The sequence below is a fragment of the Papio anubis genome, chromosome 6, assembly GCF_008728515.1.
Source record: "Papio anubis isolate 15944 chromosome 6, Panubis1.0, whole genome shotgun sequence".
NCBI lineage: Eukaryota > Metazoa > Chordata > Mammalia > Primates > Cercopithecidae > Papio > Papio anubis.
This window is the reverse complement of record NC_044981.1, coordinates 31,716,174-31,732,279: the sequence shown is the minus strand read 5'-3', so window position 1 is coordinate 31,732,279 and position 16,106 is coordinate 31,716,174. Positions and strand designations below refer to the sequence as shown.

Sequence of the window (16,106 nt, the reverse complement as noted above, 5' to 3'; positions counted from 1 at the left end):
ATAGAGAGCCCCACAGGGCAGGGTTTCCTGCTGGGTCACCTCAAGTGCTACAGGCCTGCCCAGGGGTGTCCTGCCCACACAGGGTGCTGTGGCTCAGGCACTCAACCTTGGTCCAGCCTCTCACAGCTGAGCATAATATTGATAGTGACACTGAGCCTTTGATAGAGGCTGTTAGTTTCCCCCCCTAGTATTGTTTCTCCAATCTTTTCTTCTTAATGAACCCTCCAGTTTTTTGCAAGACACAGGGCCACTCAATTCCCAGCCTGTCTTGGGACTAGGTATGGCAATGGATGGTGCTCTGGCCAATAGAGCACAAATGGAAGTAAGGTATCCACATTTCAGGGAAAGCCCGGAAGAAAGGAGTATGCCCTTCCCTGTCAAACCATGCCATTTGTTGAGAATAGAAGAACCACAGGCTTGGCCTGGCGCTGTGGCTCACACCTGTAATCCCAGCACTTTGGGAGGCTGAGGCGGGCAGATCACCTGAGGTCAGGAGTTTGAGACCAGCCTGGCCAACATGGTGAACCCCGTCTCGACCAAAAATACAAAAAATTAGCTGGGCGTGGTGATGGGCACCTGTAGTCCCAGCTACTCAGGAGGCTGAGGCAGGAGAATGGCGTGAACCCGGGAGGCGGAGCTTGCAGTGAGCCCAGAGAGCACCACTGTACTCCAGCCTGGGCGACAGAGCGAGACTCTGTCTCAAAACAACAACAACAACAACAACAAACCCACAAAAAATTAGCCAGGCATGGTGGCAGCCGCCTGTAATCCCAGCTACTCAGGAGGCTGAGGCGGGAGAATTGCTTGAACCTGTAAGGCGAAGGTTGCAGTAAGCCGAGATTGCACCATTGCACTCCAGCCTGGGCAACAAGAGTGAAACTCTGTCTCAAAAAATTAAAAATTAAAAATTAAAAAAAAAAAAAAAGCTCTTCCTACCATCTTGACTCCTGTGGAGGCCTGCTGGGAAAAGGACTTCTAAAAGGAACTATGTCAGGAAGGTTGTGGTCCAAGGCCATTTTTGGCGGCTATAAGTGGGGTCTCCAGAACCAGAGGGAGCACATAGCTATTCTTAAAATTGAAGGTGTTTATGCCCGAGATGAAACAGAATTCTAATGGGGCAAGAGATGCACTTATGTATACAAAGCAAAGAACAACACAGTGACTCCTGGCAGCAAATCAAACAAAACCAGAGTAATCTGGGGAAAGGTAACTCAGGCCCACAGAAACAGTGGCATGGTTGGTGCCAAATTCCGAAGCAATCTTCCCACTAAGGCTATTGGACACAGAATCCGAGCGATGCTGTACCCCTCAAGGATTTAAACTAATGAAAAGTCAATAGGCTGGGTGCAGTGGCTCACTCCTGTCGTCCCAGCACTTTGGGAGGCTGAGGCGGGTAAATCACGAGGTCAGGAGTTCAAGACCAGCCTGACCAAAATGGTGAAACCCCGTCTCTACTAAAAATACAAAAATGCTGGGTGTGGTGGCGGGCACCTGTAATCCCAGCTACTTGGGAGGCTAAGGCAGAGAACTGCATGAACCCAGGAGGCGGAGGTTGCAGTGAGCCGAGATTGTGCCACTGCACTCTAGCCTGGGCGACAGAGCGAGGCTGAGCCTCAAAAAAAAAAAAAAAAAAGAAAGAAAAGAAAAGTCAATAAATAAACATGGATTTGTGCTCTTAAAAAAAAAAAAAAAAAAAAAGCCAGGCATGGTGGATCATGCCTCTAATCCCAGCACTTTGGGAGGCCAAGGCAGGAGGACCACTTGAGGTCAGGAGTTCCAGACCAGGCTGGCCAACATGGTGGCACCCGTCTCTATTAAAAATACAAAAAAAATTAGCCAGGGCATGGGAAGGTGAACAATTCCAGCTACTCAGGAGGCTGAGTCAGAATTGCTTGAACCCATGAGGCGGATGTTGTGGTGAGCCAAGATCGTGCCATTGCACTCCAGCCTGGGCAATGAGGGCAAAACTCCATCTCAAAAAAAAAAAAAAAATTATTCAAAGACTTAAAAGGCTGTAACTCAGCCTTGATTCAAATAGGTTACAAGTAGTCATGATGATATTTAACAGGAAACATTGCAAGATGAGAACTTTGATGAAGTCTCATGTAGGTATAGATACAGGTACAGATATTCATATAGGTACAGATACAGTTATAGTCATGGTAGACTCCAGATCACAATGAACCAACATTTGGCCAAAGGCAAAAAACTTATTTAAGATTACTTTTATGTATGCTGAGTCTCTAGTAAAGGTAACTACCATTCAATTTATTTAATTTTTTATTTTTTGGAGACGGAGTCTTGCTCTGTCAACCTCCGCCTCCTGGGTTCAAGCGATTCTCCTGCCTTAGCCTCCTGAGTAGCTGGGATTACAGACATCCGCCACCATGCCCACCTAATTCTGGTATTTTTGGTGGAAACGGGGTTTTACTGTATTGGCCAGGCTGGTCTCGAACTCCTGACCTCATGATCTGCCCGCCTTAACCTCCCAAAGTGCTGGGATTATAGGCGTGAGCCACCACGCCTGGCTTACCATTACATTTTTAAAACTGTGATAAAGTCACATAACCTCTGAGATAGGCTACTTCTTTTTTTAAATAATATTTTATTTATTTATTTATTTTAAGACAGGGTCTCACTCTATCACCCAGGCTGGAGTGCAGTGGTGCAATCTGGGCTCACTGCATCCTCTGCCTCCCAGGTTCAAATGACTCTCTGACTCAGTCTCCCAAGTGGCTGGGATTACAGGTGCGCACCACCATGCCAGGCTAATTTTTGTATTTTTAGTAGAGACGAGGTTTCACCATGTTGGCTAGGATGGTCTGGAACTCCTGATCTCAAGTGATCTGCCTGCCTCAGCCTCCCAAAGTGCTGAGATTACAAGCGTGAGCACTGCTCCCGGCCAATATTTTAAAACTTTTAATAAAATAAAATAGAGACAGGGTCTCACCATGTTGCTCAGGCTGGTCTCAAACTCCTGGGCTCAGACAGTCCTCCTGCCTTGGCCTCCCAAAGTGCTGGGATTACAAGTTCGAGCCACTACACCTGGCAGTAACTGACTACTACTAACTCTGAAAACTGTAACCTGAATCTTACGGCTTTATTTGTTATAGGAAACTACATTTGTCAGAATGCTATAGTAAATTGTGTTTGTTTACTTCAAGTCAACTATATTTGTTATGTGAAGTTGTATTTGTATACCAACCTATGTTGGTAAGCTACTGTTTATAACCTCACTGATTTTCTTATAATCATATCTGTATATTATCTTGCCAAGATAGATTCCAAATCCAGAATTTTCCTCCTTATGGGTTGTAAACATAAAATAAAACATTATTTGTCTGTGCTACTATAACAAAATACCTGCGACAGAGTAATTAATAAACAACAGAAATGTGTTTCTTACAGAGCTGAAGGGTTGGGAAGTGAAAGATCAAGGTGCCAGCAGATACAGTGTCTGGTGAGGGACCTGGTTTCTTCTTCACGTAGAGCCTTGTTGCTGCATCCTCCAGAGGAGATGATCTCCGGAGGAGATGCTGTGTTCCTTACATGGTGGAAGGACAAAAAAGGGCCAAAGCTAGTCCCCTCCAGCCCTTCCCTCCAGCCCTTTCCCTCAATGAATAAGGCACTAATTCATTCATGAGAGTGGAGTCCTCATGGCTTAATTACTTCCCAAACAACCTCACCTCTTAATACCACCAAAGCTGAGATTAAATATCAACATATGAATTTTGGGGGACATTCAGATCAAAGCAGTATTATAGCACATTTGCTTTCAAAAACACATGACATATTTTTCTGTGTGTTTGTTTTTAGCCAGGGTCTCACTTTGTCACCCGGGCTGGAGTGCAGTGGCGCAATCTCGGCTCACTGCAGACTCCACCTTGCACGTTCAAGCTATTCTCCTGCTTCAGCACCCCCCAAATAGCTGGGACTACAGGCCTGCACCCCAGGCCCAGCTAAATTTTGTATTTTTTATAGAGACGGGGTTTTGCCATGTTGTCCAGGCTAGTCTCAAACTCCTGACCTCAGCGATCCACCCACCTCAGCCTCCCAAAGTGCTGGGATTACAGACATGAACCCTGGGCCCAGCGGCTGGGGTGTCTTTTGCCATCTCATCTTTGCCCCTTTCTTCCCCTGAACTATTCAAATATCCAGCTAAAGGCAGAGATAGAAATAGGAGGGGAGGCAAGTTGGGCTGAAAATGCTTGTATAACATCAGGCCTGCAGGCACTTTCAGAAGCCAGGCATCGCCTATATTTCATCTCAAACTGCTACACGAGTGTTATTTCCAACCATGTGCCAATATCACACAATGTCACGACTACACGCGGAACTGAATGAAGGTCCTGGAGAGTCTCTCATAATAGAAATTTTCAGATCCAGACTTGGAAATAATTGGTCATTTAAGTGAGCTAGAGTGGCGTTAAAATAAAGAATTGTGCTTTTCTATATTTTATTATCATTTCTTTGATGAGAAATGGAAGATGTTAAATAAAAATGGGAGTCTAGGCCCAGCGTGGTGGCTCACACCTGTAATCTCAGCACTTTGAGAGGCCGAGGCAGGTGGATCACCTGAGGTCAGGAGTTCAAGACCAGCCTGGCCAAAATGGTGAAACCCCATATCTACTAAAAATACAAAAATTGGCTGGGCGTGGTGGTGGGCGCCTGTAATCCCAGCTACTTGGGAGGCTGAGGCAGGAGAATTGCTTGAACCCAGGAGGCAGAGGTTGCAGTGAGCCAAGATCACACCATTCCACTCCAGCCTGGGCAACAAGAGCAAAACTCCGCCTAAAAAAAAAAAAAAAAAAAAAAAAAAATTGCCAGGCACGGTGGCTCATGCCTGTAATCTGAAATCCCAGCATTTTGGGAGGCTGAGGCTGGCAGATCACCTGAGGTGAGCAGTTCGAGACTGGCCTGACCAGCATGGAGAAACCCCGTTTCTACTAAAAATACAAAATTACCCAGACGTGGTGGTACATGCCTGTAATCCCAGCTACTCAGGAGGCGGAGACAGGAGAATTGCTAGAACCTGGGAGGCAGAGGTTGCGGTGAGCCGAGATTGTGTCACTGGACTCCAGCCTGGGCAACAAGAGTAAAACTCCATCTCAAAAAAAACTCCAACTCAACAAGAGTAAAACTCCATCTAGATCAGGCACAGTAGCTCATGCCTGTAGTCCCAGCACTTTGGGAGGCTAAAGCAGATGGATTGCTTGAGCCCAGGAGTTCAAGACCAGCCTGGGCAACATGGGGAAACCCTGTCTCTACAAAAAACACAAAAAATTAGCCAGGCGTGGTGGCACATAGGTGTAGTCCCAGCTACTTGGGAGGCTGAAGTGGGAGGATCACCTGAGCCTGGGAGGTCGAGGCTGCAGTGAGTAATGATTATACCACTGTACTTCAGCCTGGGTGACAGAGTGAGATCCTGTCTTAAAAGAAAAAAAAAAGAAAAAAAAAAGAAAAAAAAAAAAAAGAAAAAAAAAAGGGCACATATATTCCCCTTCTTCCAGATCCCTGCCTTTGGACATGAAGACCTCCCTCTAGGGTCTCCAGTCCAAGCTACCAGGCAGACATCACTCAGCACCACCACACCCTCCATCTGCGTGGACAGGCCTCCTAGGGGATGGCCACTCCTTGTGTAAGATCCATTACTACTCCGAAAATCAATGTCAAAGATCTAGGGAAGATATGCCCCCTAGAGGAGTTCTAGGGAAGCATCTTCCTTTCCCTGATCACTGCTCCTTAAGAAAAATTAGTCACAAAAGGAAAAAAAAAACAGTGACTGTACTTCACAATGTCTTGGTTCATTTTTATACAAGTTGCAAATTCAATATAAGAAACACTTATGGCCGGGTGCAGTGGCTCACGCCTGTAATCCCAGCACTTTAGGAGGCAGAGGCGGGCGGATCACCTGAGGAGTTCAAGACCAGCCTGACCAATATCACGAAACCCCATCTCTACTAAAGATACAAAAAGTAGCTGGGCGTGGTGGCATGTGCCTGTAATCCCAGCTACTCAGTAGGCTGAGACAGGAGAATCGCTTGAACCCCAGAGGCAGAAATTTTGCAGTAAGCTGAGATTGCACCATTGCACTCCAGCCTGGACAACAAGAGCAAAACTCTGTCTCAAGAAAAAAAAAAAAAACAGAAAGAAAGAAATTATGGTTTAGGAGTCATGCAGATGAAGGCTACAAGATTCTGACCCTCCCTAAACATCTCCTAAGATCAGTGCTTGAGACATTTTGCAGACCCTGCACTTGATGGATCAGCTGGCCCCACCCAGATTGATTAACTGGCTCATCTGATCTTATGGCCCCCACCCAGGAACTGACTCAGCACAAGAAGACAGTTTAGACTCCCTATGATTTCATCTCTGACCAATCAGCACTGCTGGCTCACTGGCTTCCCCTGACCCACCAAGCTGTCCTTAAAAACTCTGCTCCCCAGGCTGGGCGAGGTGGCTCGTGCCTGTAATCTCAGCACTTTGGGAGGCTGAGGCAGGTGGATCACCTGAGGTCAGGAGTTCAAGATCAGCCTGGCCAACATGGTGAAACCCCATCTCTAAAAATACAAAAATCAGCCGGGCATGGTGGCACAGGCCTGTAATCCCAGCTACTGAGGCTGAGGCAGGAGAATCACTTGAACCTGGGAGGTGAAGGTTGCAGTGAGCCAAGATTTTGCCATTGCACTCCAGCCTGGGTGACAGAGAGAGACTCCGTCTCAAAAAACAGAACAAAACAACAACAACAAAAACAAACTCTGCTCCCCGAATTATCAGGCAGACTGATTTGAGTAATAATAAAACTCCAGTCCCCCACACAGCAGGCTCTGCATGAATTACTCTTTCTCTATTGCAATTCCTCTGTCTTGAGAAATCTGTCTAGGCAGCAGGCAAAGTAAACATACTGGGCGGTTACAAGACCAGCCTAGTTAACATGGTGAAACCCCATCTCTACAAAAAATACAAAAATTAGCTGGGTGTGGTGGTGCATTCCTGTAGTCCCAGCTTCTCAGAAGGCTGAAGTGAGAGGATGGCATGAGTCCAGGAAATGGAGGTTACAGTGAGCCAAGATCAAGCCACTGTATTCCAGCATGGGCAACAGAGCCAGATCCTGTACCAAAAAAAAAAAAAAAAAAAGGCCATACATTATTTTTTTTTGCACCATTTCAACCAGTGCATTGTGACGGCTCTGCCCATTAGCTAAATCTAGCTAATCAGTATACGCATCTGCCCAGTCTGCCCATCTGGCTGGACTTCTCCAGGGAAAGTCTGCACTGACACTGAAAGTCTGGCCACAGAAGCTGTTATTCCTTAAAAGTGCCAGGCCTTCACATTGAAAGCGTAAAACAGTTTTCTCCCTTCTCTTCTCTTTTGAAATTATGAAATACTTAAGTAGAAAACTATGTAGAATAGCTGTAATGAATTTGTCTGGGCCAAAGGAAAACTTCCCTTTCGCCCTCTGAAGGTTGGCTGGAAAATCAGCTCTCAAAGACAGATGCAGGCTGGGCACGGTGGCTCACACCTGTAATTCCAGCACTTTGGGAGGTCAAGTCGGGTGGATCACCTGAGGTCAGGAGTTCAAAACCAGCCTGGAAACATGGTGAAAATACAAAAATTAGCTGGGTGCAGTGGCGTGTGCTTGTAATCCCAGTTACTTGGGAGGCTGAGACAGGAGAATCATTTGAGCCCAGGAGGTGGAGGTTGCAGTGAGCTGAGATTGTGCCATTGCACTCGAGCCTTGTTGACAGAGTGAGAGTCTAGAAAAAAAAAAAAAGATGCATTGGAGAAGAGGCATATAAATGGATTAATGTGTACACAGAGAGAACCACAGAGTGATTAACCAATCCACAACAGAGTTCAGGAGCTTATTTACCATCCTGGCAAAACAGGTTATGGGATAGGGAATAGGAATTCTATTGAGGGGCTCTAGGGGATTACTAGGGAGAATAAATGGGCCCAGAGATAGAGATTAATTTTTGAATAGTTCTCTGTGGAATTTGAATGAGCCTGAGAGACAGACTCTCTTGAGAAAGGACCTGCTCAGGTGTGATTCCATTCCTGATCTCATAGGGAGGGGAAGAGAAAACAATTGTTATTTGTGATATGTCTGGACTTGAAGCAGATAAAGGAACTTCAGAGAACAACTCATCCTGGCTTGTGGGAGAGCTGGTTGAGAAGAGAGGTCAGAGAAACCTTGAAGTTTCATCTTCAGTTCAGCATGTCAGCATATTTTGGGGTATTAATTTCTGAGCCTCAACAAACCTCACAGACTCACTACTTCCTTATACAACTGTAAACAAACTTTTTTTTTTTTTTTTTTTTGAGACAGAGTACCACCCTGTCACCCAGGCTGGAATGCAGTGGCAGGATCTCAACTCACAGCAACCTCTACCTCCTAGGTTCAAGCAATTCTTGCCTCAGCCTCCCGAGTAGCTGGGATTACAGGCCCGTGCCACCCCAGCCGGCTAATTTTTGTATTTTTAATAGAGATGGGGTTTCACCATGTTGGCCAGGCTGGTTTCGAACTCCTGACCTCAGGTGATTTACCTGCTTCAGCCTCCCAAAGTGCTAGGATTACAGGTGTGAGCCACCACGGCCGGCCTCTTTTTTTTGTTTTTTTGTTTTTTGTTTTTTTTGACACTGAGTTTCGATCTGTCACCCAGGCTGGAGTGCAATGGCAGGATCTTGGCTCACTGCAACCTCCACCTCCTGGGTTCAAGCAATTCTCCTGCCTCAGCCTTCTGAGCAGCTAGGATTATAGGCGTCTACACCATGCTTGGCTAATTTGTTTACATTTTGAATAGAGACAGAGTTTCACCATGTTGCCCAGGCTGGTCTCCAACTCTTGACCTCAGATGATCCGCCCGCCTCAGCCTCCCAAAGTGCTGGGATTACCTCTGTTTTTTTTTTTTAAGGGGGTGGAGTTAGGGGTGTCTCACTATGTTGCCCAGGCTGGTCTCCAACACCTGGGCTCAAGTGTTCCTCCCACCTGCCTCAGCCTCCCAAAGTGCTGGGATTACAGGCATGCACCACGGTGCCTGACATAAACTGTTTTCTTCCACCATACTCTTGTTACCTGAAAAAAACTGGGGTTTGTTTGCCTGGCAAATAACAAATGACTCTCCACAAGGCAGGTTTTAATTAATAGGAGTTCAATTACTCGTCACAAGTAAGAATAGCACTGGGAGGATTCTCCAAAGCAGTGTCCCCCGGAGAGAAGTGACAGGAGGATTTTAGGGGGCGATGGGGAGGGGAGAGGGTGCCTCATTGCATGTAGAGGACGGGTGCCAGTTGTGGAAACACAGTGAATCATCACGCCCACACACAGGTCACACGCTGTGAGAATGAAGCCACAGCTCCTCCCGGGATGGAGACTTCAGCATGGTAATGAGGAACTTTCACTCGGGTTTATCTCCAAGTTGCTGGGGTCTGCCAGGAGCCAGTTTTAACCAACCAGGTGACTGCATTCAACACAGGGTTTAGGAAAAAAGAGGCTGCAGGGCAGGAGGTTGTAAAACAAGCCAATTGCTCAGGATGATTAAATTTCTATAATCCCTGAAGACCCTCCCTGTCTGCTCACACAACACAAAACACTTGTGACCAGATGTGTGGGACTTTTCCCCCATACACCAAGCAGTTATCCAGCAAACACTGAGTGTCCTATTCGATTCAGTTCAGACACTAGCTACCTGGAGATGGTATCAGATTCCACAGGTGGAGGGCTGAGTCCCAAAAGACTGCCCCCCACTTTAGATGCTAGTTCCAAGACCAAGGCTGTGATCTGTGCTTCTGACAAACCCGCTATAAATCAGGGTTCCCACAACCCCCTCCTTGGCTTCATAATTTGCTAGGATTGCTAACAGAACTCAGGGAAACACTTACGTTTATCACTTAATTATAAAGGACATTATAAAAGATATAGATGAATAGCTAGATTTAAAAGATGCATAGAGTGAGCTTTGGGGAGGAAGAGACTTGGCGCTTCCATGGCCCATCTGGGAACCACCCTCCCAGCACCTCCAAGTGTCAGTACCCTGCCAGCCCAACAGTTCTTTTTTTTTTTTTCTTTTGAGAGGCAGTTGCACTCTGTTGCCCAGGCTGGAGTGCAGTGGCCTGATCTCGGCTCGGCTCATCGCAACCTCTGCCTCTTGGGTTCAAGTGATTCTCCTGCCTCAGCCTCCTGAGTAGCTGGGACTACAGGGGTGCGCCACCATGCCCAGCTAATTTTTGTATTTTTAGTAGAGACAGGGGTTTCACTATGTTGGCCAGGCTGGTCTCAAACTACTGACCTCGTGATTCAACCGCCTCAGCCTCCAAAGTGCTGGGATTACAGGTGTGAGCCACCGTGCCTGGCCAAAAAAGGAGTTTTTATAAAGCTTAACCTTCAAACACCACTACTTTTCCTGGAAGTTGGTGGGTGAGGCTGAAAATTCCAAATCTACTCCTTTAATACCTTGGTCTTTCTGGTGACCAGCCCCATCCTGAGGCTACTTAGGGGCCTCACCCTAACTCATCTCATTAGCATAAACTCTGGTGTGATCCGAAAGAGCTCATTATGAATAATAAAAGACACTCCTGGCCTGGCACTGGGGCCCAACACTTTGGGAAGCAGAGGCAGGAGGATCACTTGAGCCCAAGAGTTCAAAACCAGTCTGACAACATAGTAATTTGCCTGTTTCTATTCGAGTAAAAAAAAAAAAAGTTAAAAAATAAAACAGCAGCCGGGCGAGGTGGGTTACACCTGTAATCCCAGCACTTTAGGAGGCTGAGGCAGGTGGATCACGAGGTCAGGAGTTCGAGACCATCCTGGCCAATATGATGAAAGCCCATCTCTACTAAAACTACAAAAATTAGCCTGGCGTGGGGGCACACATCTGTAATCCCAGCTACTCGGGAGGCTGAAGCAGGACAATTGCTTCAACCCGGGAGGTGAAGGTTGCAGTGAGCCGAGATCATGCCATTGCACTCCAACCTGGGTGACAAGAGCAAGACTCCATCTCAAAAAAAATAAAAGACACTCATCACTCTGGAAATTCCAAGTGTTAGGAGTTCTGTGACGGGAACGGGAACAAAGATCAAATATATTTCACATTATACCACACCAACACTAATAATTTACCCTCTTTTTTTTTTTTTTTTTTTTTTGAGACAGAGTCTCGCTCTGTTGCCCAGGCTGGAGTGCATTGGTGCAATCTCGGCTCACTACAGGCTCCGCCTCCCAGGTTCACACCATTCTCATGCCTCAGCCTCCCGAGTAGCTGAGACTACAGGCACCTGCCACCTCGCCCGGCTAATTTTTTGTATTTTTAGTAGAGACGGGGTTTCACTGTATTAGGCAGGATGGCCTCGATCTCCTGACCTTGTGATCTGCCCACCTCAGCCTCCCAAAGTGCTGGGATTACAGACGTGAGCCACTACGCCTGGCCAATTTGCCCTCTTTTTAAAATAAGTAACACAGGTCCAGCATGGTGGCTCATGCCTGTAATCCCAGGACTTTGGGAGGCCATCCTGGGCGGATCACCTGAGGTCAGGAGTTCTAGATCAGCCTGGCCAACATGGCAAAACCCCATCTCTACTAAAATACAAAAATTAGCTGGATGTGGTGGCAGGCACCTGTAATCCCAGCTACTTGGGAGGCTGGGGCAGGAGAATTGCTTGAGCCTGGGGGGCAGTGGTGGCTCACGCCTGTAATCAGGAGATACTGAGACTGCACTCCTGGCTGAACAACGGTGAAACCCCGTCTCTACTAAAAATATAAAAACTAGCCGGGCGCGGTGGCTCACGCCTGTAATCCCAGCACTTTGGGAGGCCGAGGCGGGTGGATCATGAGGTCAGGAGATCAAGACCATCCTGGCTAACAAGATGAAACCCCGTCTCTACTAAAAATGCAAAAAATTAGCCAGACGTGGTGGCGGGCGCCTGTAGTCCCAGCTACTCGGGAGGCTGAGGCAGGAGAATGGCATAAACCCAGGAGGCGGAGCTTGCTGTGAGCCGAGATCGCGCCACAGCACTCCAGCCTGGGCAGAGCAAGACTCCGTCTCAAAAAAAAATATATATATATATATAACTTAGCCGGGCGTGGTGGTGGGCGCCTGTAGTCCCAGCTACTTGGGAGGCTGAGGTAGGAGAATGGAGTGAACCTGGGAGGCGGAGCTTGCAGTGATCTGCGATCACACCACTGTACTCCAGCCTGGGTGACAGAGTGAGACTCCGTCTCAAAAATATATATAAATAAATAAAAAAGACAGGAAATTTCAGTACTGATAAATTTCACACTTTGGAAACATAGAATCATCACAGAGAAGAATCACGAGAGTATGTTTTAAAAATAACCTGGGGCGGCCGGGCGCGGTGGCTCAAGCCTGTAATCCCAGCACTTTGGGAGGCCGAGACGGGCGGATCACAAGGTCAGGAGATCGAGACCATCCTGGCTAACACGACGAAACCCCGTCTCTACTAAAAACACAAAAAATTAGCCGGGCGAGGTGGCGGCGCCTGTGGTCCCAGCTACTCGGGAGGCTGAGGCAGGAGAATAGCGGGAACCCGGGAGGCGGAGCTTGCAGTGAGCTGAGATCTGGCCACTGCACTCCAGCCTGGGCGACAGAGCAAGACTCCGTCTCAAAAAAAAAAAAAAAAAAAAAAAAAAAATAACCTGGGGCTAGGTGCAGTGAGGTGACTCGCACCTGTAATCCCAGCACTTTGGAAGGCCAGTGGGGGCAGATCACTACAGGCTAGAGGTTGAGAGTTCGAAACCAGCCTAGTCAAAATGGCGAAACCCTGTCTCTACTAAAAATATAAATATTAGCCAGGCATGGTGGCACACACCCGTGATCTCAGCTCACTGTAATCACAGCTACTAGGGAGACTGAGGCAGGAGAATCACTTGAACCCAGGAGGCGGAGGTTGCAGTGAGCCAAAATGACTCCATTGCACTCCAGCCTGGGTGACGGAGCAAGGCTCTATCTCAAAAAAACAAAAATAAAAAAGCATAACCTGGTGGATGGCTTTCAATAAATAACTAATAAATATGATATGTCAACATCCATACAGATTGTACACGTATTCGGCCTTTTTCCTTTTTTTCTTTTTTCTTTTATTTTATATATATTTTTTGAGACAGAGTTTCACTCTTGTTGCCCAGGCTGGAGTGCAATGGCGCGATCTTGGCTCACCGCAACCTCCGCCTCCCAGGTTGAAGCGATTCTCCTGTCTCAGCCTCCTGAGTAGCTGGGATTACAGACAAGTGCCACCACGCCCGGCTAATTTTGTATTTTTAGTAGAGACGGGGTTTCTCCATGTTGGTCAGGCTGGTCTCGAACTCCCGACCTCAGGTGATCTGCCCACCTTGGCCTCCCAAAGTGCTGGGATTACAGGCATGAGCCACCGCACCCGGCCAATTCGGCTTTTTTCCTGGACTTGATTGGTACTGGAAGCATTTATTTTATTTTTGAATACATGATACAACTGCAGGGTTTGAAGTGTAAAAGAAGAAAAAGGGTATGTGTGACAGTCTCCCTGCCACTTCATCCCTCATCCACATACTGCCCTCCGCTGAAGACAACGAACGTCATCAATTTCTTCCAAACTTTATTTATTTATGGATTATTATTATTATTTTCTTTTTTTGAAATGAAATCTTCCTTTGTTGCCCAAGCTGGAGTGCAGTGGTGCAATCTTGGCTCACTTCAGCCTTTGTCTCCCAGGTGTAAGTGATTCTCTTGCCTCAGTCTTCTGAGTAGCTGGGTTTACAGGCCCGTGCCACCACACCCAGCTGATTTTTGTAGTTTTAGTAGAGACAGAGTTTCACCATGTTGGCCAGGCTGGTCTTAAACTCCTGACCTCAGGTGATCCACCAGCCTCAGCCTCCCAAAGTGCAGGGATTACAGGCATAAGCCACCACACCTGGCCTATTTTATTATATTTATTTATTTATTTATTTAGAGACAGAGTCTCACTCTGTCACCCAGGCTGGAATGCAGTGGCGCTATCTCGGGTAAATGAAACCTCCACCTCCTAGGTTCCAGCAATTTTCCTGCCTCACCCTCCAGAGTAGCTGGATTACAGGAGCCCATCACCACACCCACGGTTTTTTTTTTTTTTTTTTTTTGAGACAGAGTCTTGCTCTGTCGCCCAGGCTGGAGTGCAGTGGCGCAGTCTAGCTCACCACAAGCTCCGCTATTCTCCTACCTCAGCCTCCTGAGTAGCTGGAACTACAGGCACCCGCCACCAAGCCCAGCTAATTTTTTGTATTTTTTTAGTAGAGACCGTGTTAGCCAGAATGGTCTCAATCTCCTGACCTCGTGATCTGCCCACCTCGGCCTCCCAAAGTGCTGGGATTACACACCCAGGTAATTTTTGTATTTTTAGTAGAGATAGGGTTTCGCTATGTTGGCCAGGCTGGTCTTAAACTCCTGACTGCAAGTGATCCACCCGCGTCAGCCTTCCAAAGTGCTAGGATTATAGGCATGAGCCACTGTGCCAGGCCTATTATTTTTAAATTGACAGATACATTTTATGTATTTATCATATACAACATGATGGTTTGGTTTTAGTTTGGTTATTTATTAATTAAATATTTATTTATTTATTTATTTATTTTTGAGACAAATTCTAGCTCTGTTGCCCAGACTGTAATGCAGTAGCGTGATCTTCTTGGCTCACTGCAACTTCAACCTCCTGAATTCAAGAGATTCTCATGCCTCAGCCTCCAGAGTAGCTGGGACTACAAGCATGCACCACCATGTCCAGTTAATTTTTGTATTTTTTTATAGAGATGGGGTTTCTCCTTGTTGGCCAGGCTGGGCCTGAGCTCCTGGCCTCAAGTGATCCGTCCACATCAGCCTCCCGAAGTGCTGGGATTACAGGCGTGAGCCACTGCGACTGGCCTGCTTTTTTATTTTTATTTTCATTATTTTTTGAGACAGTTTTACCGTGTCGCCCAGACTGGGGTGCACTGCCACAGTCACGGCTCATTGCAGTCTCAAACACCTGGGCTCCAGTGATCCTCCCACCTCAGCCTATAGCTGGAACTACAAGCTCCAGCCACCACGCCCAGCTAATTTTTTGCATTTTTTGCAGAGACATGGTCTGCCTATGTTGCCCAAGCTGTTTTCTTTTTCTTTTTTTTTTGAGATGGAGTCTTGCTCTGTCACCCAGGCTGGCGTGCAGTGGCCAGATCTCAGCTCACTACAAGCTCCGCCTCCTGGGTTCACACCATTCTCCTGCCTCAGCCTCCCAAGTAGCTGGGATTACAGGCGCCCGCCACCTCGCCCGGCTAGTTTTTTGTATTTTTCAGTAGAGACGGGGTTTCACCGTGTTAGCCAGGATGGTCTCGATCTCCTGACCTCATGATCCTCCCGTCTCGGCCTCCCAAAGTGCTGGGATTACAGGCTTGAGCCACCGCGCCCGGCCCCCCAACCTGTTTTCAAACTCTTGGGTTCACACAATCCTCTTGCCTTGGCCTACCAAAGCGCTGGGATTTCAGGTGTGAGCCTCTGTGCCCAGCCTAATTCTTAGTTTCCATAGCGTTTAAATGCTATTTTGAAGCATATATAAACTTGGAATGACTAAATCTAGCTAATTAACATATGCTTTACCTCACATAATTATCATTTTGTGGTGAGAACACAAAATTCAATCTCTTAACATTTTTCAAGAATACAATGTATTGTTTTGTGGTGTTTTGTTTTTTTCTGGAGATGGAGTTTCATTCTGTCATCCAGGCTGGGGTGCAGTGGCTCGATCTCGGCCCACTGCAAGCTCCGCCTCCTGGGTTCACGCCATTCTTTTGCCTCAGCCTCCCGAGTAGCTGGGACTACAGGTATCTGCCACCATGCAGATAATTTTGGGGTTTTTTTTTGTATTTTTAGTAGAGACGGGGTTTCACCGTGTTAGCCAGGATGGTCTCGATCTCCTGACCTCGTGATCCTCCCGCCTTGGCCTCCCAAAGTGCTGGGATTACAGGCATGAGCCACTGTGCCTGGCCTGTTTTGTTTTGGTTTTTTTGGGAGGGAGTCTTGCTATGACGCCCAGGCTGAGGTACAATGGTGCAATATGTCTCACTGCAACCTTTGCCTCCCGGGTTCATGAGATTCTCCTGCCTCAGC

The 16,106-nt window shown here is 47.1% G+C and overlaps 1 pseudogene; it reads left to right on the top strand.

Moving 5' to 3' along the window:
• Window positions 1-874: 874 nt before the first annotated feature.
• On the top strand, window positions 875-1,432 carry LOC116275216 (annotated as a pseudogene).
• Window positions 1,433-16,106: the final 14,674 nt, after the last annotated feature.